This window comes from Mustela nivalis, assembly GCF_964662115.1.
Source record: "Mustela nivalis genome assembly, chromosome: 5".
Classification (NCBI taxonomy): domain Eukaryota; kingdom Metazoa; phylum Chordata; class Mammalia; order Carnivora; family Mustelidae; genus Mustela; species Mustela nivalis.
Genome location: NC_139024.1, coordinates 155740160 through 155762727, shown reverse-complemented (window position 1 = coordinate 155762727; position 22568 = coordinate 155740160). Strand labels below are relative to the sequence as shown.

Sequence of the window (22568 nt, the reverse complement as noted above, 5' to 3'; positions counted from 1 at the left end):
GATAAATGAGTCTAACTTGACTGCCAGTGCTCGGTAAAGCCATTCGGTGTCTCTGCCAGGTCCACTGAGATGATGCAATCATGCTTCTCCTGAACTTTGAACTCAACCGTCATCGCTTCCCAAGTTATCTTTTGCACAAACGGCAAAGTTTCTCATTTGAGAAACACAGATTCAGCCATGTTGCAGTCCAGGGTAAAATGGTGAAATGGTGACCTTTTGCTGACAAGACAGAGCTCAGAGCCCCTTATCCTCTGGAACGTCATTCCAGTCTCCCTTCTCCGCAAGCTGACCAGTTGTTAGTTCTCCATTCCGGTTTATTTTGTTCCTCTGGGACCTTGCCTGTGCCTAAAATGCCCATTTCTAAGTTAGTTGTTTTGCTCTATATCCAATAAAATGTAATTACAGGTGTGGTCTTGAGAAGAAGAGGAAAGGGGAAAATGGGAGCAAATGTTCTTTTTAAATTTTCTGATTAGAACAAAGTGCAACTTCCTCTATCTCCGCCAAAAGTTCAGCTTCTGAGGGAAAGGGGACGGAAGAGAAAACCAGCAGCCTCTACCTGCCTGGCTTGGGCTCAGTGGACTTGAACAACAAAAAGCCCACCATTTCTTTTTATGTCTAAAAGACAGAATGTTTAGCTGGCATTTTAAACTTTTTTTAAAAGTGCTTATCTTGAATTGCATATAAACGATCATTTTTCCTGTATTCATGGTCTTTCCCTTACATGTGGACTAAACACACTGGAAACAGATGTGCAAACACAGAGCCTGGAATGGCCTACCCCAAAGCCACCTCCCAGACAGCCATGATGTCAGCCACACTGACATTCAAAGTTGATAATCACAACTTTGAAAAATATGAAAGGAGATTCTGGAATCCCTGTATTAACTCACCAGGCAGTTCCTGATGTGGTCTTCCCCAGATGGAACATACTTGGTGACCCTGGGAACGGGCACCCTGGTGGAGAGGACAGAGCTCACGCTCTTGCTCAGGGCACTGTCTGGGATGTTGGGTGATTATTCGGTCCTCGCTCCACTTGGGTGGCCTTAAAAGTCATTTGTGGATCAAAAAGACAGGATCAGTCTTATTATCCAGGGGCCATCCCTTTCCCAGGACCTACTCGTGCCATCAGCATCACCCTTAGAAATCTTGGGGCTCGGGCTCCTGTTGAAAATGTGAAAAGGATGTAAGAAAGAGCTGGAAGGCAGAGACTGTCCCACTGCCCAGTCCCACTGACTGAGTCCTCCCCCCTCGCCCCTCCCCCCTTGCCTGGACCTCTGGGAAAGGACGGGGTGGAATTGCTTTTCTGCTGGGAAGCTTTTGCATATTTGTTTCCATCTCCAGGAGCTTCGAAAACAAAAGGTGGGGGAAACTATCTGGGTTCTGCGTATGGCACAGACAATGGCCCCTTTGTTTCCTTCTCTGATTTTGAAGGGTTTCTGAAGCTACCGCTCAGGACTGGCATTACATCGGAAATGTAATCACCCGGCCGGTGGTGATGGGGTCCCAGGCAGGTGGGGCAACACTCCGTTAACCACAGACTTCCCAACACTTCCTGCGTGAATTCAGTTTCTACAATGCCACTGGGGATCGTAACCTTCCTTGCCCGACTCTCCGGCACTTTGCAATCCCCTCCTCAAGCCAGACTTGTTTGGAGATTCGGGCCCCGCCTGTTACAGTCTAGCTTCTCTCGGTCCCCGTCATTGGCCTTCCTTTTTCCCCAGGTTAAATCCCCACGTAAATCCCAGATCCGGTTAGCAGAGAGGGGCTGTCAGCACTAAAATGCACTTCTCAAGGATGCCTGTAACGGGGGTGGTGCGTGCCTCCCGCCCCGCTGCACCGCGCACCGCCGACCTCCTCCCTCTCCGAGCTCCTCCGCCCTGGTGGGGACCCCCACCTCTCTTTCTCTGTATCCCTTCCCCGGCCACACGCAGTCGGTGGGAAGGTGGGTCAGGACATCGCCAGCCCTGCCATGCGTGGAGCCAAACGGGACAAAAGGACAGGAAGAGTCAATTTCCTACGCTGCGAAGATGTCCCACACTTCCCTGTCCTCCCCGTGCGCGTACAAGGTGCGCACCTGCGCGCGGAGATGCCCCTGCTGGGACCCAGACCCCAGCGCGCGGGGGAGGCGCCCGCGGCCAAGTGGGCGGAGCGCAGCGCCCGCGGCCCCGCCCCGCGCCCCCGGCAGGTGGTTGGGCGCGCAGGCTTCCCGGGCTTCCCCCGTTGCTCCGCGGAGGAGGCCTGGGGACCCAGCCGCCTGCTGTGGGAAAGCTCTGCATCTCAGGTGCCGTCCCATTTCTCGGTTCAGGACCGGAAGAAGCTGCATCCCAGCCGCGAATCGGCGCGGCATTCCCGGGAGGCACCTTCGCTCTAAAAGGAGTCGGGTTTGTGACCGGCTGACAAAAACACATGCCCTCTCTGAGGCTCGAACTCAGGACCTTCAGATTATGAGACTGACGCGCTGCCCACTGCGCTAAGAAGGCGACGCGAAGTAGGTTTTAGTTAGGTTTTAAAGGAATCATGTAATTTCTGGAAACCATGATGTACCTGCTGAATAATTGTGCTTGACCTTTGGCCGCTGTTTTCCATCTTATTTCCTACGGATCTGGATCGCCTCTCCCTCATAGATACCGATATTTTAACGGTCCACAGGCTCCTCTGTTGGAGGAGTACACTCAGTAAATAGCAGTTCAACAAAAATCTCCCCAACATGTGCAGAGTCTATACCTACCTGTCAAATTAAATCTGCATTTCCACCTGTGTCTCCTGAGATATTCCCCTTGAAATATTACAAACTGATTTTATAAATTTCCATATTTTCCCCACCTCTATACAACCAAAAATGCTATTAAACACTGCTCACATAAGAGCCTGGCTGGTTCAGTGGGTAGAGTCTGTGGCCCCCCCATATTGAGTTTATAAGCTCAAGCCCCATGTTAGGGGGGGTGGATTATACTTTAAAAACTTACACACATAATTTCATTTTGTCTAACTTAATTTTTTGCCATAAATCAATGTATCACTATCCCCATTTTGCTGATAAAACGCTCCACAGCTGTTCAGTGACAAAGCCAGACCTTGAGAGCAGATTCTGAATCCAAACAGCATGCATTCTCCACTCTAAATCGTATTCTCTCCACCATTCTTCTCCACACCGCCTCACTCATTCAAGTAAGCACATATTTATACAATCATGTATTCATAATACATAATTCAACATTCAACAAACATCAATTCACAACCTGCCCTATGCTTGACAACTGGGTTCAAAATTTCCAAGAGAAGCTTGGCCCCTTGTCCCTCAAATCCCCACGGATACTTTATTTCATCAGTTCTCAATGTGCAAACAGACCATGGAGGTCCTGAGACACTTTCAAGATATGTGAGGGCAACAATATTTTCATAGTAATATCAAAGCTGCATTTGTTATGAAAAAAGCTGATGGTATAAAAACAGCACATAATTGCTCTTGCTTCCTGTGGATCAAGGCAGTTTATCAGGAGGTCCCCGCCCTCTTGTGTCCATAACAGTCACATGGGAGGGAGATAGTTTACTTAAGAATATCCTTGATGAAGCAGTAAAAAAAAAATTTACTTGACTAGTTCTTACCCTTAAATACATGTCTTTTTAATAAACCATGTGAATAAATGGTAAGTGCAGAAAAAGCACTCCAGCTGTGTCAAAAATGAGATGATTGTCTAAGAAAAGTGTTTGGGTGACTTTTAACTTGCAAACTGATCTAGATGTTTTATTTTGTTTTCATGGAACACCAATTTTTATTGGAAAGAATAAACCATTACATATTCAGTCATTTTCTCAAAAATCAAAGAAATCAGTCTGTAAAAAAAATAATTCAAAGAAAATAATTGAGAGGATTTGCAATGATAAATTATTAGCTTTCAGTATTTGGTAACTTGCAGCTTCCCAATGCTTAGAGACATTTCTGATGAGATTGGTGATGGTGTTAATTTTCTTTTCTCTTTGATATTATATACTGAAAAGCTGAATACCCCCACGGACTAATGTGCCCAACTTGTTACCAAATCACGCATGGGTAAAAGACCCATTCAAAGTTAGTGATGAGGTTTCAGACTGCGCATTACAACCAACCCTAAAGAGGGTGCCATCTGTCAAGTCTGGTATAAAATCAGACAGGAATGTGCACAATTACCTGAAAAAGCTATTAAAATACTCTTTCTGGGTGCCTGGGTGGCTCAGTGGGTTAAGCCTCTGCTTTCAGCTCAGGTCGTAATCTCAGGGTCCTGGAATTGAGTCCCGCATCAGGCTCTCTGCTTGGCAGGGAGCCTGCTTCCTCCCCTCTCTCTGCCTGCCTTTTTGCCTACTTGTGATCTCTCTCTGTCAAATGAATAAATAAAATCTTTAAAATAAAATAAAATACTCTTTCCTTTTCTAACAGTTTATCTGAATGAAGCCAAACTTTCTTCATATGCTTATGACATTTTGAATGAAGAGGCAGATATAAAAATCTGTCTTCTACTAAACAGTCATAAAGGAGAGTGAAAGAAAAATATATACACAGTTATTTTTTCATAAAATGTTACTTACGATAACATCTAATAGGTTGGTTGCTTTTATTTTAGAAAAAATTAACAAATACTTTCAAAATTTTAAAAATTATTTTTCTAAGTAATCTCTACCCCAACATGAGGCTTGAACTCACAACCCCCAGATCAAGAGTCGCATGCTTTACCAACTAAGCTAGCCAGGCACCCCAACTAGTAAATATTTTTAAATTTGCAGTTTTAAAACTTAATGTAGTAAATATTGATGGATATAATTCACAAAGACCTTTGGGTTTCACAATAACATTTAAGAGTGTAAAGGATCCTGTGGTGCCTGGCTGGCTCAGTCCGCAACTCTTGATCTCTGGGTTGTATGTTCAAGCCCCGCACTGCGGGCAGTAGACCACTTAAAAAGAAAATTAAAAAGAAAAAAACAGAGTCCTGTCACCAGAAAGCTTGAGGATCACTACAGTAGATTATTTCAACACAACCTCTCTTAAATCTCTCTTCCTTTTCATTCCATCATTCATTCTACTCATTATTGAGAACATGTTTTGTGCCAAGCGTTGTGCTGAGGTTGGGGATTCATAGAGAATTGAGCAGTCCTTGACAGGAACTGAAAGGGTAAACAAAGGCCCAGTTCCCATTCTTCAAACTTCCTCATTCTCACAATTTAATATATCCTCCAAAATACCTCGTTTTGATAACGTAACCCTTCCACTTGGTATTAGTCAGCTAACACAATACCACAGACAGGGTAGGTTACACAATAGAAATTTTTCTCACTGTCCTGGAGGCTGAATCAAACCCAAGTTCAAATCAAGGTGTCGGCGGGTTTGGTTTCTCCTCAGGCCTCTCTCCTTGACTTGTGGATGGCCACCTTCTGTATCTTTACGTGGTTTTTTCCTTTGTGTGTGCACATGTCTGGTTTCTCTCTATGTCCTAATCTCCTCTTCTTATAAGGATCCCAGTCAGATAGGATCAGGGTCTACTCTAATGACCTCATTTTCTTTTTTTATTTTTTTTAAAGATTTTATTTATTTATTTGACAGACAGAGATCATGAGTAGGCAGAGAGGCAGGCAGAGAGAGAGAGAGGAGGAAGCAGGCTCCCCGCCGAGCAGAGAGCCCGACGTGGGGCTCGATCCCAGGGTCCAAGCCAAAGGCAGAGGCGTAACCCACTGAACCACCCAGGCGCCCCTAAGGACCTCATTTTAACTTAATTCTCTCTTTAAAGGCACTCTCTCCAAATACAGTCACATTTTGAGGTACCAAGGGTTAGGCTTCCAATATATGAGTTTTGGTGGGACACGAACCAGCCCATAATATGCTTATATGTTTTAAATTATAAAATTTTTACCCTGAGATTTTCAGCCTTTTCTGTCACTACTACCCTTCATGAGTATTTTAAAGCCCCCTCAATTTAAAAAGTCATACACCTTTCCTCATAGAGGAATTCCAACTTCATGTCTGGTCTGTAACTTCAAGGCCCATTCCTGGTATTTTCATTCTTATATGATCTTGTCTTTTTTTTCTCTGAACGCTGTGACTCCTTGTCAGTAACCATCTTATGGGTTTTGTTATGATAGTATTCTGTATGGATATGCCGTATCTTTCAGTAGTACCCTTTAGTAGTCACCATACCTAGAAGGAAGTGTAGCCACTCTGTTCAACAATCCAATAGCTCTCGTATGCATAGATTCAATTTTTATATGGCCAGGAAGAATGACTGTCTCAGTGTCCTGGTTCTGAAGGTAGTTATAAACCTCGGTTTGTTTCCTTTTTATTCACTTGGATTCCTGCCAAGTCTATGGGATCTAATGCAGACCCCAGGAAAGAGAGGGAGGGGGAGGGAATGCTAAGTCCGCTCCTGTTTCTACCTGCCTGGCTGCTTGGGGGAAGTTCTGTAACATCCATGCCTATGTGGGTTCTGAGATCTTTTTCTCTTTCTTCATATTTGAGTGAATCTTTTTTTTTTCTTCTTAATTTAGGGAAGTCCTTGCATTCTTTTCTCAAAGTCTAGTCCAATATGGTTCTCTTACAAAACCTCTCCATGCTATATCCTCTACAGACTCTTTTCAGTTCTTATCTTAGACCTTTGCAGGGAAGGTGAAAGGAAGCAGGGAAACCTGGGCCCAAACCACTCTCTGCATTGCTGCACACCTCAGTTTGAGCTTGTACAGTTACTTAAATGAGGGGGGGGAAACCAGTTATTGGTGTCTCCAAATATATAGCCCAAGTGCAAACAGGGAACTGCAGATAATGAACCAGGAATTACCTGCTTTCTGCTCTGGTTTAAAACAATTTTTACACTGTGGCGTGTTAAAGACCGCCAAGTGGGAGCTATTGGCCAGAACAAGATATTATTCCAAAGGTGCGAGAAATCAGGACACATGCGACTTGTTGCTGATACCTAGAATGCTCTTGTTGCTGTAGGGGAGGGAGGCGGCTTCCACGCATCCATGTTCGGCTGACATAGTTCTAACAGACAGCAGGGCAGTTTCCTGATCTCTGAATGCTGCTAAGACCGACGGGAAGCTGCCATTTTCCGATTGCTTGCCTCTCTGATGGTACCACCTGGCAGCCTCCTTGAGGGCCTGTTTTATATGGAGGCTATGGTGGCCGGCCTGGAACCGGGTCCTCCAGCCCTTCCAACTATTTCATAATTGTGCATGTCCTATTTAAACCATTTCCTAAAATTGCTAGGCTGGTTTCAATCATTCATAGTTGAACTCTGCCTGATGCTTTTCCCCAATCCAGGGGAAGCCGAGATAACAGGAAAAGCCTGAGTTGACCCTGTGACTTGCTTCTTCTCCTTAGGAGTGCACAGTGAGACTTCTGCTTTCCCCAAAACAAGCCCCTAGTCTCCATGTCTGCAATACCTTCAGACCTACCTTGCATTAAACACGCAACTCCAGGGGTCTTTTATGTTAAAAACATCTCCCCTGGGGCGCCTGGGTGGCTCAGTTGGTTAAGTGACTGCCTTCAGCTCCCTTCACGATCCTGGAGCAGGCTTCCAGCTCCATGGGGAGTCTGCTCCTCCCTCTGACCTTCTCCCTTCTCACACTCTCTCTCACGATCTCTCTCAAATAAATAAATAAGATCTTTAAGAAAAAAAAAAAATCTCCCCACACATTTCTTAACACCAAAAAACAAGATAATGAGAGATGAGAGATATGAGAGATGAAAATCTTACCTCGCAACAATTAGTACTTAGAACGTAAAGTACATATTTGGTTAAAGGCTATTTGTTTTGACTTACGATTAGGCCATGGAAAGATAAAATGATTGGCAATATTTGTTTTCCTTCACAAGGTAACGCTTTGGCATATAGAAAAGGACATTAATAAATTATATGAAGTACTATACATTATGTATATTAAAATGTCTTAATCCAGAAAAAAATTTGTTTTCCTTGCCTTATGGAATGAAAGGAGGTGTAAAAAAAAAAAAAAGGTTTTTAATTGAAGTGGAGTTGACATATAACATTATATTAGTTTCAGGTGTGCAACATAATGACTTGATATTTATGTATGTTGCAAAATGATCACAATCAATGTAATTAACATTTGTCTCCATACATGATTATGTTTTTCTTTCCTGTGATGAGAATTTTATTTTTTATGATGAGGTCTTCTAAGATCTCCTCTCTTAGCAACTTGCAAATATAAAATAACTATAGTCACCCGGGTGTACATTACATCTCCATGATTTATTTATCTCATAACTGGAAGTTGGTACCTCTTGACCCCCCTTCACCCATTTTGCTCAACCTCACCCCCATCAAAGAAGGCTTTTAATTCTTTTGCCATTTCCAAATTAAAATGACATAATTTTACACTCATACTCAGAAATTGGAAATGTCAAATGGCTTCTTTTTGTTATAAACATTGCTGTATCTGCCATATGCATCTGGATTACCCACAGGGACACTGTCTCTCAGATCCGTGAGATGTTCTTTCTTACTGTGATAAAGTCATAATAATAACAAAACTAATTAAGTGACAGTCATATAACTTTATCAATTAGCCCTCTCCAAGCTCAGTGATATGTGTGTGACCATCCCCTGGGATATCATGGGATATAAAAATAGAGACCATACACTTAGGTCTTCCATTATCATTTTATTTCCATTCACATTTTTCCTTACCTCCATATGAAGACCTAGACAGTTTCATGACTTATCCCGAGTAATACAGTCTCAATCCCAAAATTAAAATGTTGAGCTCCCCGTATCCCTCTAAAATTCATCCTTAGATGAATTTGACATAAAGATCAAACTTTTCCCTTCACCCATTGGAGCTGCTGAGCGATAGCTCCTTGGATAGTTGCCAGGGACAATGTTTCCTCTCTCTTTCCTCCTGCTTCTTGTTCCTTGATTTACCTTCATTTCTCCACTTGGCCTATCTAAGCTGGCTTTCAGCTGCCCCCAGGCCAATGCTCCCTCTATCCTCCTTCCCACACGTGTTGTGGGAAATGTTCATGCCTCATTGTCCCTGAAGAGCTCTGACACTACAGACTAATCTTGATAAAGAATCAACGTCAGGCAGTCAAGCTGCCCATCTGTTGCCTTGATATTATCCATAGCCTTCTCCACTGTGTCCCCCATATTTTGTGCCATTGATCGGCCTTGTTGACATCTCTCTAGTTAAGATTTAGCAAAAGGGACAAGACACTCCAATCTGAACTCTTCTCTGTGGGGAAATGTACAGAGATAATAACATGCCAACAGCTCGCTCCAAAATCCTTTTCATAAATTCTATTTCAATTGCCTTTGTTCTGTACTACAGGCTGAGGATTTGACATCACTGGCTGGCCTTCTGCCTCCCACAGACACCTTTCTCATGCTAATTAGGCTTTAACACCTCTGGCTGACCTACCCTTCTCACTACCCTCCAACACCATGCTATGGGCCCTGTTCCTAAGTGAATGCCTTCTGCATCGTGCCTGGGTTAAACAACCAACAATAAGCTGTTCATCTTTGTACTTGTCCCCCTTATACTGCCTGGGCTCCTACACTCCATGCCCCCTCACAACATGGATACTTTCTTCACCTGGGAAACTCCAGGTCATCATAATTCCCCAGACCTAATTTGGTCTGACATGCCTAAATGACGGTACTACTAAATTCCTCAGGGAGGAAAAGAAAAGTGAAACAGAATGGGAGAGAACAGGAAGGCAAAAGAAGAGGGAGAAGAATAAGAGGAGAATTTTTTTTTTTAATTGAAGCATAGTTGACATTAGTTCCAGACATAGAACATATTGTATAGGGTTAGCTAAAGGACAGTTGACATAATATATTAGTTCCAGGTATACAACGTAGAGATTTGACAATTCTATCCATTATGAAATGTTTACCATGAAGTGTAGTTATCATCTGAGGAAATTATATAGACATTTTAGCTATAGCATGACCTTTACTGGTAAAGGTCTACTCTTCCCTTGCTATACATTTTTTAAAGAATGATATTGTATTTTTTTAAGATTATTTATTTATTTGACAGAGAGAGACTGAGATCACAAGTAGGCAGAGGGCAGGCAGAGAGACAGCAGGCCTCCTGCTGAGCAGAGAGCCTGATGCGGCACTTGATTCCAGGACCCTGAGAACATGGCCTGAGCTGAAGGCAGAGGCCTAACTCACTAAGCCACCCAGGCACCCAAGAATTATATTGTATTTTAACAGTTTATCTGTATCTGTATCTCTTAATATGGTCATATGTTTTTTCTCTCTTCTTAAGGAAATTATATCAATTAGTTTTAGAGTATAAAACTATAGCTTTATAGTGTAATATAAAACTAAACTTATAAATCTATAATAAATTCAACTTAATAAAGATATATTTTATTCCTGAACTTTTATGTTTTCTTCAGTTTTATTTAAAATTTAACTCAAATTCATGTGTGAAAGTGGAATCTGATTTTTCATCTCGCATAGTCTCTCTTAGGTTTGGGGTATCAAAATTACTGCTAGTGTCACAAAATTAGTTGAGATATTTTCTCCCATTCCTTTTTCTGGGAGTTTTCATAAGATCAGAAATATCTTTATAAACATCTGATAAATTCATATCTCAGATCTACTTTGTCATGTATTTTTTATGGAAGATTTCAAATCATGGGTTCATGTTATGCAAAGAATTGTATTTTCTACTAAAGTACTTAGTAAATCACGTTTTTCAAGAATATGTAAGTTTCGAAGTTTATTAGCACTAGATTTTCATCATTTTCTCCTAGATTTTAAATCATGAAACATCTGTGGTTGTGTCTCTTTTTAAGTGTATTTTTTCACTGTCCATTATTCCTGTTTAATCTTGCCATATGTTTGTCTACTTCATTGTTTTGGGTTTTTTGTGGGGTTTTTTGGCATTATTGTGCTTCCCCCTTGTATTTTTGTTTTAATATTTTATTACTTTTCTTTTTATTTGAAAGAGAAGTAATAACTGATACCACAATATTACAAAGGATTATAAAAGACTGCTATGAAAAATTATATACCAGCAATTTGAACAACCTAGAAGAAATGTATAAATTCCTAAAAATGTACAGTCTTTCAAAACCAAATGAGGAAGAGATAGAAGATCTAACCAGACCAATTACTAGTAATAAAATTAATCAATGTAATTCATTAAAAAGTAATTAAATTAAATCAGTAATCAAAAGACTCCCAAGAAACAAAAGTCCAGGACCAGATGGTTTCAGAGATGAATTCTACCAAACATTTAAAGGAGAGTTAATACTGATTGTTCTCAAAGTATTCCAAAAAATACATGAAGGAATGTTTCCAAATACATTTTATGAGGCCAAACAACATGACCATGATCCCCAAATCAGACAAAGACCTGAAAAAACCTTGCAAGCCAATATCCCTGATGGACATAGATGCAAAAATCTTCAAGTAAACACTCGTAAACTGCACTTAACAATACATTAAAAGGGAGCAACTGGGTGGTTCAGTGCGTTAAATATCTGCCTTCAGCTCAGGTCATGATCCCAGAGCCCTGGGATTGAGCCCTTTGTTGGACTCTCTGCTCGGTGGGGAGACTGCTCCTCTCTCTCTCACTGCTCCTCTCCACCCCTCATGCTCTCTCCTACTATCTCTCTCAAAGAGATAAAAAAAAAATCTTAAAAAAAAAAAAAAAAAAACAACCCCATGGGACGCCTGGGTGGCTCAGTTGGTTGGACGGTTGCCTTCTGCTCAGGTCATGGTCTCGGAGTCTTGGGATCGAGTCCCGCATCGGGCTCCCAGCTCCATGGGGAGTCTGCTTCTCCCTCTGTCCTTCTCCTCGCTCATGCTCTCTCACTGTCTCTCTCTCAAATAAATAAATAAAATATTAAAAAAAAAAACCCCAAACATTAAAAGGATCATTTAACACAATCAGGTGGGATTTATTCTGGGGAGTGAAGATGGTTCAATATTCACAAATCAAGCAATATGATATACCACAGAAACAAAACAGGGATGAAAATCATATAATCATCTTAATAGATGCAGAAAAAGCATTTGACAAAATTCCACTTCTGTTCATGATAAAAACTCAGTAAAGTAGGGTTTAGAAGGAACATGCCTCAACATAACAAAGACCATATGTGAAAAACCTATAGCTAACATACTTAATGGTGAAAAATCGGGAGCTTTCCCCCAAAGACAAGGACGTTCACTCTCACCACATTTACTTACCATAGTCCTGGAACTCCTAGCCATAGGAATCAAACAAGAAAATAAAAAAACATCCAAACTGGTAAGGAAGAAGATAAGCTGTCATTATTTGCAGATGACATACTATATTAAAAAAAAAAAAAAAAAACCTAAAGACTCTACCAAAAAAAAAAAAAGTATAAATAATAAATGAATTCAGTAAAGTTGCAGGATTCAAAATTAATAAATGGAACACTTAATAAGAAGAAGTAGAAAGAGAAATTAAGAAAACCAATTCTATTTATAATTGTATTGAAAAGAATAAAATTCCTAGGGATAAACTTAACTGAAAAAGAGAAAGACCTGTACTCTGAAAACTATAAAAAAACTGATGAGGCAAATTGAAGAGGACACAAACAAATGCTCATGGATTGGAAGAATTAATATTGTTAGAATGTCCATACTATCCAAAGCAATCTACAGATTCAATTCAAGCTCTGTTAAAATACCAACAGCATTTTCTGCAAAAACTAGAAAAAATAATCCTAAAATATGTATGGAACCACAAAAGAACCCCAATTTGCCAAAGCAGCTTTGAGAAAGAAGAACAAAACTGAAGGTATCACATTCCCGGATTTCAAGATAATTATAAAGCTGTAGCTATCAAAACAGTATGGCACAAAACAGACATGGTTCAATGCAACAGAAGAGAGAGCCAAGAAATAAACTCACACGTATATGGTCAATTAACCTATGACAAAGGAGACGCGGATATACAATGGGGAAAAGAGAGTCTGTAGTTGTACACGGGGTTGTGCCAGAAGTTCCACTTGCTCATCTGAGTTGAGAATGAATCTCCTTAAACCACCTTCTTGTCTAAATTTGAACCCAACTCCATGGGAGGAATAGACAGGAAATGGACAAAATGACCCTGAAGTAGGAGACAGACTCCTGGCACAAGAGGTAAGGCACAGGGAGGCTGGCAGATGCAACTCAAAGACTAGGTGTTCTCACTACACAGTGGGGAATCTCCTAAGTATTCAGTCTATTCCGGGAATATGTTTTAGGCTCAGACTTCCTAGGGTTTACCCTCCTCAGGTTGTGTTCATCCCCTGGAGGCTAGTCCTCCAGGTACATCTGCTTGAGAATGTACTGGAAAGAAAAGAATCCTGAAAAACAGAAGGAGAAAGAGAAAAAAAAATCAGAAAGTCACCAAGATATGAAGACCTCATGAAGTGGAGACAAAAAGAGGAATGGATTCTAATAAGCAGTCTCCAGTTGTCAGTCTCTATTTGTTATGTACTGGGTTCAGAACAGTGTGGAGCCAAAGGAAACCGAAGGCATGGTCCATGCTCTTTAGAGAGCTATCATTTTAATGAGTACCTATTTCATACCCGGCCACTGTACTGATCTCTTTGCCCAAATTATCTCTTGCATCCTTCCCATACTGTCCATCCTGCCGACCTGCTTGCCTAGTCTAGCTTGTCCAGCCAATGCAAATCTATCATCTACCTACTTGAAGTCACTTTCCATCCAAATTCACCCTTCCATGTAAATATGGCCCACACCCTAAACCTCCACTGGCCCCTGACCCTGCTCCTCTCTTCCACACATCCAAGGCCTTATCCTCCTACCTACCATTAGCCCAGACTCACTTTTCTCCTTTCTCAAATCACCACACCCTTCTTCTTTCCAAATATTTGACCCCAGTTACAGAAATAAATCTCTCCCTCCTATAATCAGATCTCATTATCTTAAAATACTCACAGGATCTGACTCTCTCATGTGATAGCTCTTCACCATCCCAAATAGAGGCATCCTAGGAAGGTGTGGAATTTTCCGCCTCATCTTCTCATGAATCCTGCTACTTATAAATGAATTCCTTTCACACAATCCATCTCTCCCTCTACAAAGGCTACTTCTAGGGCTCCAAATAAAATACAGGATGCCCAGTTTAATTTGAATTTCGGATAAACAATGAATCATTTTTTAGTATATGTAACCCCATGTAAAAAAAAGCTTAAAAATAACATTGTTTATCTAAAATTCAAATAGGACTAAGCTCCCTGTTTTGTTTTGTTTTGTTTTGTTTTCTTTCTAAATCTGGCAACCCTAGATATCACACACTCTCCTTGGGACTGATGTGGCATCTCATTTTCTAGTGTCTCATCTCAGAAAAAGGTCTCAGACTGATGAAATGTGCCTGTCCAGGGTTGTAGGTCACAATTTCTAGCCATTCAACCTTACTCACAATGGTTGTCCTTTAGTCTTCATCTCCCCAAATCCAGATACTCTTTAGAACCAAAGCAAACAGATGGGGATCCCTTACCTGAAGTGAATTCCCAGATGGCAAAAACAGCTAACTCCAAGAGAAAAAGAGGAAAGGTCCGTAAGGATGCTACCAAAATGAGGGATAAGAAGCAGAGTTCAATGGCAACAATTAAAACATCAGTCACAAATATTCTGAGGAGTAAGTGGGAATTCCAGCTTGGGACAGGGGTCAATTCTTTTAGCTTCCAAGCTCGCATACTATCCTCCGCCTCCACCTGCCCTGCTCATACTTACGCACTGTCAAGAGAGGAGGAGCAGAGCTGAGAGAGAACTCAGAGAGAGCCAGGTGAACTCGGGGACAAGATGCTGGAGGACTCAGAGAAGATGAAGAAGGTAGAGAACATGGAGAAGTTTGAGTTCTGGGATGAGAGGAGTTCAGTAAGGGTGAGATCTCAGTCTGAGCCTCTTGGCTTGCTGGCATTTACCTGGAGGTAAATCTGCCTGGAGGCCTGCATTTCCTAGAGTCTTCCTACTATCCCAACATACGGTTTGGGTCAGGACCACCCACCTCATAGAAAACCTGCCCTACAATAAAGTAACCACTCCCTACAGTTGTCACTGGGTTCTGCTTACCCTTTGCACCAGAAGAAAGTCAAAGGCTGCCTTCAAAACAGATGTCCCAGACCCTGCTGAATGTCAGCTTGTCAAGGAACATGACAGGTACCCAGTCTAAGGACATATATGTCTATTTCATCAAGAAGAAGGCCATGAAGTTGAGGGCCAAGACAGAAACTTGACATTTCTTGAGTTCTTGGGAGAGATGCATGTTCTGGTGAAGATGGAATGGATGGAGCCACTGTTGGCATAAGACAAGATGCGCTTAGGAATATCCCTCTGCTACTTCTCCCCTCCAGACTTGAGTTAACTCCTCCCACTTGAGCTCTTTTGAAAGGAGACTTTGGACATGGCCAAATCTCCAGTTGCTTTCTGTCAGGTTGCCCAAAGAAAGTTCTGTCCTCCATATATAATCCACTCCCTCCCAATGTACTAGATCCTGCATACTACCAACTTTATTTCTTGTTGCTTCCTTATTCCAAAAGCTGGTTCTAGGCTTGTTTTGTTTCATTTTAACCTCTTACCCCTCTTACTCAGTGGATATCATTATTTCTTCATCTTCCCTTGCTACAAGGGAATTAATTCCTATTCCACTGTCCATTTACTTAATTATTTGAGGTTCTAGTCCTATGGAAGAAGACGTATAAACATATACAACACGTGGGGGGGGGGCATTCTCCATACAACTGTCATGCTGAAAATAAAGAGACCACTTTATTCAATCCAGTACTTCCTACATTTACTTAACAAAACAACCATTTATGTGACCTCCCCTCCCTTTCCTTCACCCCCATCCCCATGTGATATCCATACTCATCTTCTTCTATTGGAATAGAACTTGCAAGTAGGTGTGGCTATGAGATTAAGGTCTACCCACTGAGATGCAGGTGGGCTGCCTGGCCTGTGGCTTTTTGGAGACTTCCTTTAAAAAGAGCTGGCACGTGCCCTTTGCCTTTTCTTGTCTCTTCCTCCATCTTTCTGAAACCTGAAGGTGATGATTAGAAATCTACCCACCAGATAAGAGATGAGGGTCTATGAATAGGAAGGAACGCAGGTCCCTGCAGACTTTGTGGAGCAAGGCCATCACCACAACCACAGACTGCCTAACTCCTTTAGTAAAGTTTCCTCTGACCCCCCAAGCAGAAACACCACTTCCTACAGTGTTCTTAGTGCACTTTGCACAGATCTTTCCTCTAATACATGTTTTACCAAATTAAACTAGTCTCTTATGCACAGAGATTTACCAAATCAAAGCCCATTCTGATTAATAAGCCGTGGGTATGCCACTGAGGAGGAACCCGAGCCTAACATTTTGTTGCATGGAAAAGAAAGTCACAAGTGATTGGTGTCAATTGCCTTGGATATGACAAGGAGACTGGCAATTTGCCCCATAGAGTTGCCCCCTCTGAAGTCGGCATATATTGATTTCATTTTTAACTATGATTTCTAAAGGGTAAGGAACGAATCTTTTCTTATTTTCTATTGCCAGTGCCCAGCTAGATTATGGGGTGCAAAGCGCATGACTTTTAAAGATAAAATAAGGTTGCTAAGTTAATGTTGCTAGTGAAGAGCAGCAGGGCCGCCAAGCCACAGGGGCAGAAGCAGCCGTGGCCTCAGGGCCTGCACACCAGCCACAGACAGCATTCCACCAGCCAGCCGGTGGCAGAGGGCAGGGAAGCTGGGGTCAGCGAGGCACACCCAGAACAAGGAACAAGCAGCAGTGGGGCCAGCGGTCACTGAGCCCAGGAGGTGGCCCGCACAGCTGCTCTCCTCCCCTGGTGACCAGTAGGAGACTTTACAGGAGCCGTCAGTCAGTGTGCCACCAAGCTGCTGCTAGACACCATGGGAAACCAGTACCCAGTGAGCCAAGCGGGAGGCATCTACCACGTTGCTCCTCTCTGGTTGCAACTGTAGTGTCTGCAGGAAGCAGAACAGACACTTCCTTGCCCAGGCCTCCCAAGCCTGAAGGGAGCCATCAGCACACACACATTCAGTGCGCACCGAGCCCAGCACCACTGTCCAGCCAAATGAACAGACCTGTCAGAATCCCTAAGAGAAAGTTTTATTTGAGCCCAGCTTAGGCTGCCTGCCAGGGATATACTTGTCACAGGGAAGAAAATGTCCTAGAGAACGAATAGGTTTTACAGGTCAAGAGCTCAAAGATTCTAGATTGGCATACAGGGAGGAATCAGTTTAAATGCAAAGGAATGCCAGGAGTAGGAGCATCCATGGGTACCTCAAGGACAAGCTGGTTTTCCCTTCGGCTACTCATTTACAGAGCAGATGTACAATGTATGTGTGGAGGGGGGCACACATTAGGCTCTTGGTTTGAACAAAGTTTCTGCCCAGTCATGCTACCTTAGGAAGAAATTTAAAACAGCTTCCCGGGGCGCCTGGGTGGTTCAGTGGGTTAAGCCTCTGCTTTCAGCTCAGTTCATGATTTCAGGGTCCTGGGATCGAGCCCCATGTCGAGCCCCATGTCGGGATCTCTACTCAGCAGGGAGCCTACTTCCCCCGATCTCTCTGCCTGCCTCTCTGCCTACTTGTGATCTCTCTCTCTGTCAAATAAGTAAATAAAATCTTTTAAAAAAATAAAATGGCTTCCCATGTGTATGAGGTCTTCAGAGAGTTTTTCTCTCATCACACTTCTGTTAAGAGTGGTGTCCTTCAAAGCTCTTACATGCCCTGCTCCCACCCTGGAGGCCCTGAAATCGCCCCACACCGCCTGGAGGAGGACACTGTGTGGAGTGTGGTCGCTGAGGGATTCAACCACACGAACTGGGAGAAGGCCACAAAGGAGCACAGAAGCATGAGGACCATGTCTGAAGAGTGAGCTCCTTCCCCTTTCCTGAAGTTGTAATGACTGCGCCCAGCAGCTCTGCTGTCCTCGCTGCACCTCAGTGGTGCCCATGGAGGGGGCTTGTGAATGTGGACCCAGGCAGCTGGTTCCATTGGCCAGTGGCCATCTTGACCTCTGTGGTTTGTTCCAGATACTCATTTCTTCAGGCAGCTCTTTGTTCCTCCTCAGCCCAGATTTGGATGTAGGCTAATTGACAGCTGTCTTTCTCTTCCCAACTTCTGTGTGACCTGTTAGGAAAATAAATATTTTGAACAGTGAAGCAATGACTGTGGCTTAACAACAACAAAAAGATAAAATGAGATCCTCAAATTTGACACACTTGTTCATTTTCCTCTTGCTTGGGTGTATTTCAGTGAGATCTGAGCTGCTCTAGGAAATCAAGAGATGAAGAACAGCAATGCTGTACTCTTGGAACTGTTGGCCCATCAACTCCGTGATTTTTTAAAATATACTGTTGGTTGTTACCTTTGGAGTAGATCAAAGAGAAAATACATTTGTGAGAATATAACCCCGCTGAATCAGGATTTTGGCGAGTGACTAATTAATAGAACAAATTGGAAGCCTGATGAATATGGTCCCTGTGGCTAGTTGAAATTCCTTCCTCCAAATCTTAAAAGGGTTTCTGAACAAGACCCAAGCAATGCAGATGTATTTTCATTCCTCTGATCTCAGACTCCTTCTCTGGTTAAAGAATCAATTCCCCTTAGTATCTGAAAGCGTAGCCTCCCCTATCTCCTGAGTGGCCTCAGATAACCCTTTCCTGAATCTTCAACCTCTCTATTGGTATTTTTCCTTTAGCAACATATTCAACTCTCTTTCACCCTGAAGCTGTAGGCCCTATTCTCTCTAGAATATGTTCTACAGTAGAGAGGACCTTCCATCGTTCATTCTTATAGCCAAGATTCTGGAAAGATACTGATGAGGGAGCAGGAGGCTGGCTGAGGATGGAGCAGGGGCTGGTGCCTTGCACCCCCTCTCCACCCACTCCCCTTGGTAATATGTGTGACATTTCACAGGCACCCCTGACTGCCCTAAAAGAAGAGCAAATGGTTATCTTGCAGAGATCACAGTCCTGCAAGGCAGGAGTCTCTCTTGGTTTACAAATGTCCTTGAGATTTACAACAAAGAAGTTGCCTTATCAATAGCCCAATTTCCAAAGATATATAACTCAGTTCCTCAAGCCCTAACGTCACCCTCCCCTCCATAAAAAACCGAAGGAGATGGAGGTAGAAGGAAAAGTAAAAAAAGTTAAATTTCTTTTAAGACCTAAATCTCACTAACAAGGACGTTTGATAGCAGGAATGTAACATTCCACCAGGAGACTCCCAATTGTCTTTATGTTAGTGCCTCATTAGAGGGAAAGTGGCCTTGGCTTGACAGTAACCAGGCCTTCCATATCCTGACAGTCTTCTTTACCCCAATAGCCCTTCTGAACACCCCTTTGTCCTCACCTACCCAACTCCTGTGTATATAACCAGCCACTCCTCACAGGCCCTGGGCAGCAGCATCTCCGTCTGCCCACGGGTCCTGTCCCCGTGCTTTAATAAACCACCATTTTGCACCAAAGATGTCTTAAGAATTCTTTCTTTAGTCGTCAGCTCCGAACCTCACCCCACCGAACCTGACTTAGGTTCTGGGACTTCATCAATACGATACAGCTTGTGTCCTCTCCTTCCCTTTCTACCACACTCCACAGAAACTGTCCCTATTAAAGATGAAAAACTTGATTCCTAAACTCCACAAATCCTCTTCAGAAAGGGAGTATAAGGTGGTGGTAACAAGCACAGACTCAGAAAATCAGACTTCCAGGGGTTAAATCCCCATTCTGCCACTTACCAGCAGCGTGATCTTGCACAAAACACTTCACTTCCTTCTACTTCATTTCCCTCATCCGTAAGATGGGGTTGTTGAGAGGATTAAACAGCAAAGGGTTCTTGGATGATTGAGTTAGTACATATAAGGAGCTTATAACATGCCTAGAACATAGAAATTCCCAACTGACCTCTATAATATATGACACTGCTATCATCAACCTTTTACTTGAAACTCTCCTCCCTTGGTTGTCCTGGCCTATTTTTGTTTGTTCATTTTCCTCATAATTTTCTGGCAGCTCCTTCTTATTCTTTATCCTTGTCTCCATGTTTCCTGTTTTGTTTCTCTCTATATTTTAAAATAAACTCATCTTCTGAATAAATACATAATAAAAATAAAAACTTTCAAAAGAATTTTAAGTCTGGAGATAATTTAGCTATCTTATGAATGGCTTCCATTTCCTACAAGGTCCATTAATTGAAATCACATCCAAGAATCTTTTTCCCATCTTCCATTCCAGTCCCATCTTCAATTCATTGCATCTAGTCTTTTAAGCTTCATCTCAAATTCCATCACCTCCAGAGTGTTTTCTGAACTTTTCTCAAATGAATTCTTAGTTATGCACTCCTTCTCTATGCTCCCAGACTATAATATGTAACTTCTACCTCTATGATACCACTCATGGCACCTGCTGTCTCCATGCTAGGGTGTGAGCCATTAGAGGAATGAGTCTGAGTCTTACCTGTCTTTAAATTCCTAATATCCAATATGGATTCTCACGAACTGGCAGTGCTCCATAAATATTTGTTGAGTGAATGAAGCAATAAATAAAATGAGCATTCTGTCTGGGCAATGTCTCTTGAAAGAAAGGGCTGAAGATTTCACCACCTACTGAGACCTTCCTACATGCTGTGCAGGTGATGAGGGAGCACGAGGCTGACTGAAGACAAAGCAAAAGCTGGCTCCTTGCACCCCCCTCACCCTACTCTCCATCCGCTCCCCCTCAGTCCTACGTGTAGCATCCCTCAGGCAGCCCTGACTGCCATGAACAATAAGCAAATCGTAACTTGCAAGAGTTCACAATCTTGCTAGACAGGAGTCTCTCTTGGCTTACAAATGTCCTAAATCTCACTAACAAAGACGATTGATAGCAGGATAGTGACATCCCACCAAAAAGTCTCCCAACTATCTTAATGTTAATGGTTGGTCAAAAGACAACATTGATCAAGCCGCAGGGCAAGGCCTCCGGTAGGCCTCGGACATCCTGGCACCTTGTAGGCCCTCTTTAGCATGTGAAAACTCCATTGAAACCTCCCTTCCCCTCACCTTCCCCCAACAGCAGGGTACATAACCTGCCATCCCTCACAACCTGGGGCAGCAGCTCTTCCTGCCCACGGGTCCTGTCTCCGTGCTTTAATAAACCACCATTTTGCACCAAAGAGGTCTCAAGAATTCTTTCTTGGTCATCGGCTCCGGAGCTCAGCCCACCGAACCTCACCTAGGTTCTAGAACTTCATCACAGGGATCAGAACCATATGCTTGACTCTTACCCCAGTACTGTCCCATAATACACTCACCATTACTGAGGTAGCCATACAAGGATACTGGTTGCAAGCACAGGTTCTGTATCAGACTGTTCATCTTTGAGCTTCATCTTGGGCAAGTCATTTAATCTCTGTATACACCAGTTCCCTCCTTAAACATAATACATATCAGAATTTGTCTTACAAGATAATGAGATAACATACATAAAGTGTTTAGAACAGGGTCTGGAACATACCAGATACACAATTTAAAAATTATGATTTCAAATATTAAGAAGACTCTGAATAGAGTGCTTTGGCTCTATTTCGCTTTCATTAAAAACAAATATGAAACTGTGGGGCGCCTGGGTGGCTCAGAACGTTAAGAGACCCACTACTGATTTCCTCTCAGGTCATGATCTCAGGGTCCTTAGATCAAACACCCTCTACCCCCCCTCCCCATGTTGGGCTCCCTCTCAGTGCGAGACGCTGGAGACTGTCTCTCTCTGCCCGTTTTCCTTCTTGCACGCTAAATACATGAAAATCTCTTAAAAATATATGAACCGAAAATAAACTGCAGCTCCCCTGGAGAATTCCATAATTAGAAACATGATTGGTTAACCCTGAAGGCGTGACTGGTGAAACCCAGATCAGGTCTCCCGGCTCCCATCCCCAGTACTTGGCTCACAATCGAAGTCCCTGGCTGCGTTTCCGAGGCTTTGGTCCTTTACTTTCTTAGTATTCATCCTTCCTCTTCGCTGTCTGAGGGCTTTTTAAAAACTTTTGTTCACTGAACAACCGAGCAGGTTAAACAGATCTCCACAGATACTTGACTCTGAAGGGAATCCCATTTCTGCTCCAACCCAAACAGTGATTACTCTTCGTGGACTCCCGCCCGAAATCGGGACTGGGGACCCTCGCGGTGTCACAGCAGTCGTAGCCTCCGCGGCAGCTGCCTCCGTCTACACTCGGCCACCACCACCCCGGGTAAAGCATCCCATCCGTCTCGCGGGCCACATCGTGACCGAGCGCTTCCGCTGCGCTTCGGGATCCTCCACTTCCCCCGGATCCTTCGGGGTGTTTCTCTCAGGGTCGGCACTCGTCTTCGTGCCGCGACTTCTGACTCTAGTCCTCCTTTAACGGTTTTGAGGAAAGAGCAGAGTCAGACCCTGTCATCTAAACAACGTCGTTTCTTCTCAGACCAAGCGCCAGTGGAGTCCAACCCTCAGCCCAGGACCCCGCAGACTCCCCCGTCCCCCGCCCGCTCCGCCCCGCCCCCGCAACGCCGTAGGCCAGGAGCGCAGGCGCCCCAGGGCCCCACCCCGTCACAGGGGC

At 43.2% G+C, this 22568-nt stretch overlaps 1 long non-coding RNA gene across 4 annotated transcripts; it reads right to left on the bottom strand.

The window, feature by feature from the left end:
• Window positions 1–17081: 17081 nt before the first annotated feature.
• On the bottom strand, window positions 17082–22552 carry LOC309865319. Of its 4 annotated transcripts, none has more exons than XR_014312024.1 (4): window positions 21288–22552; window positions 19735–19874; window positions 18218–18363; window positions 17082–18125 (listed from the first exon to the last, which is right to left on the bottom strand). It is a non-coding gene; the product is annotated as an uncharacterized lncRNA (long non-coding RNA). The 4 variants fall into 4 exon arrangements; XR_014312027.1 differs by having other exon boundaries at window positions 19735–19831; window positions 21316–22552; XR_014312025.1 differs by lacking the exon at window positions 18218–18363.
• Window positions 22553–22568: the final 16 nt, after the last annotated feature.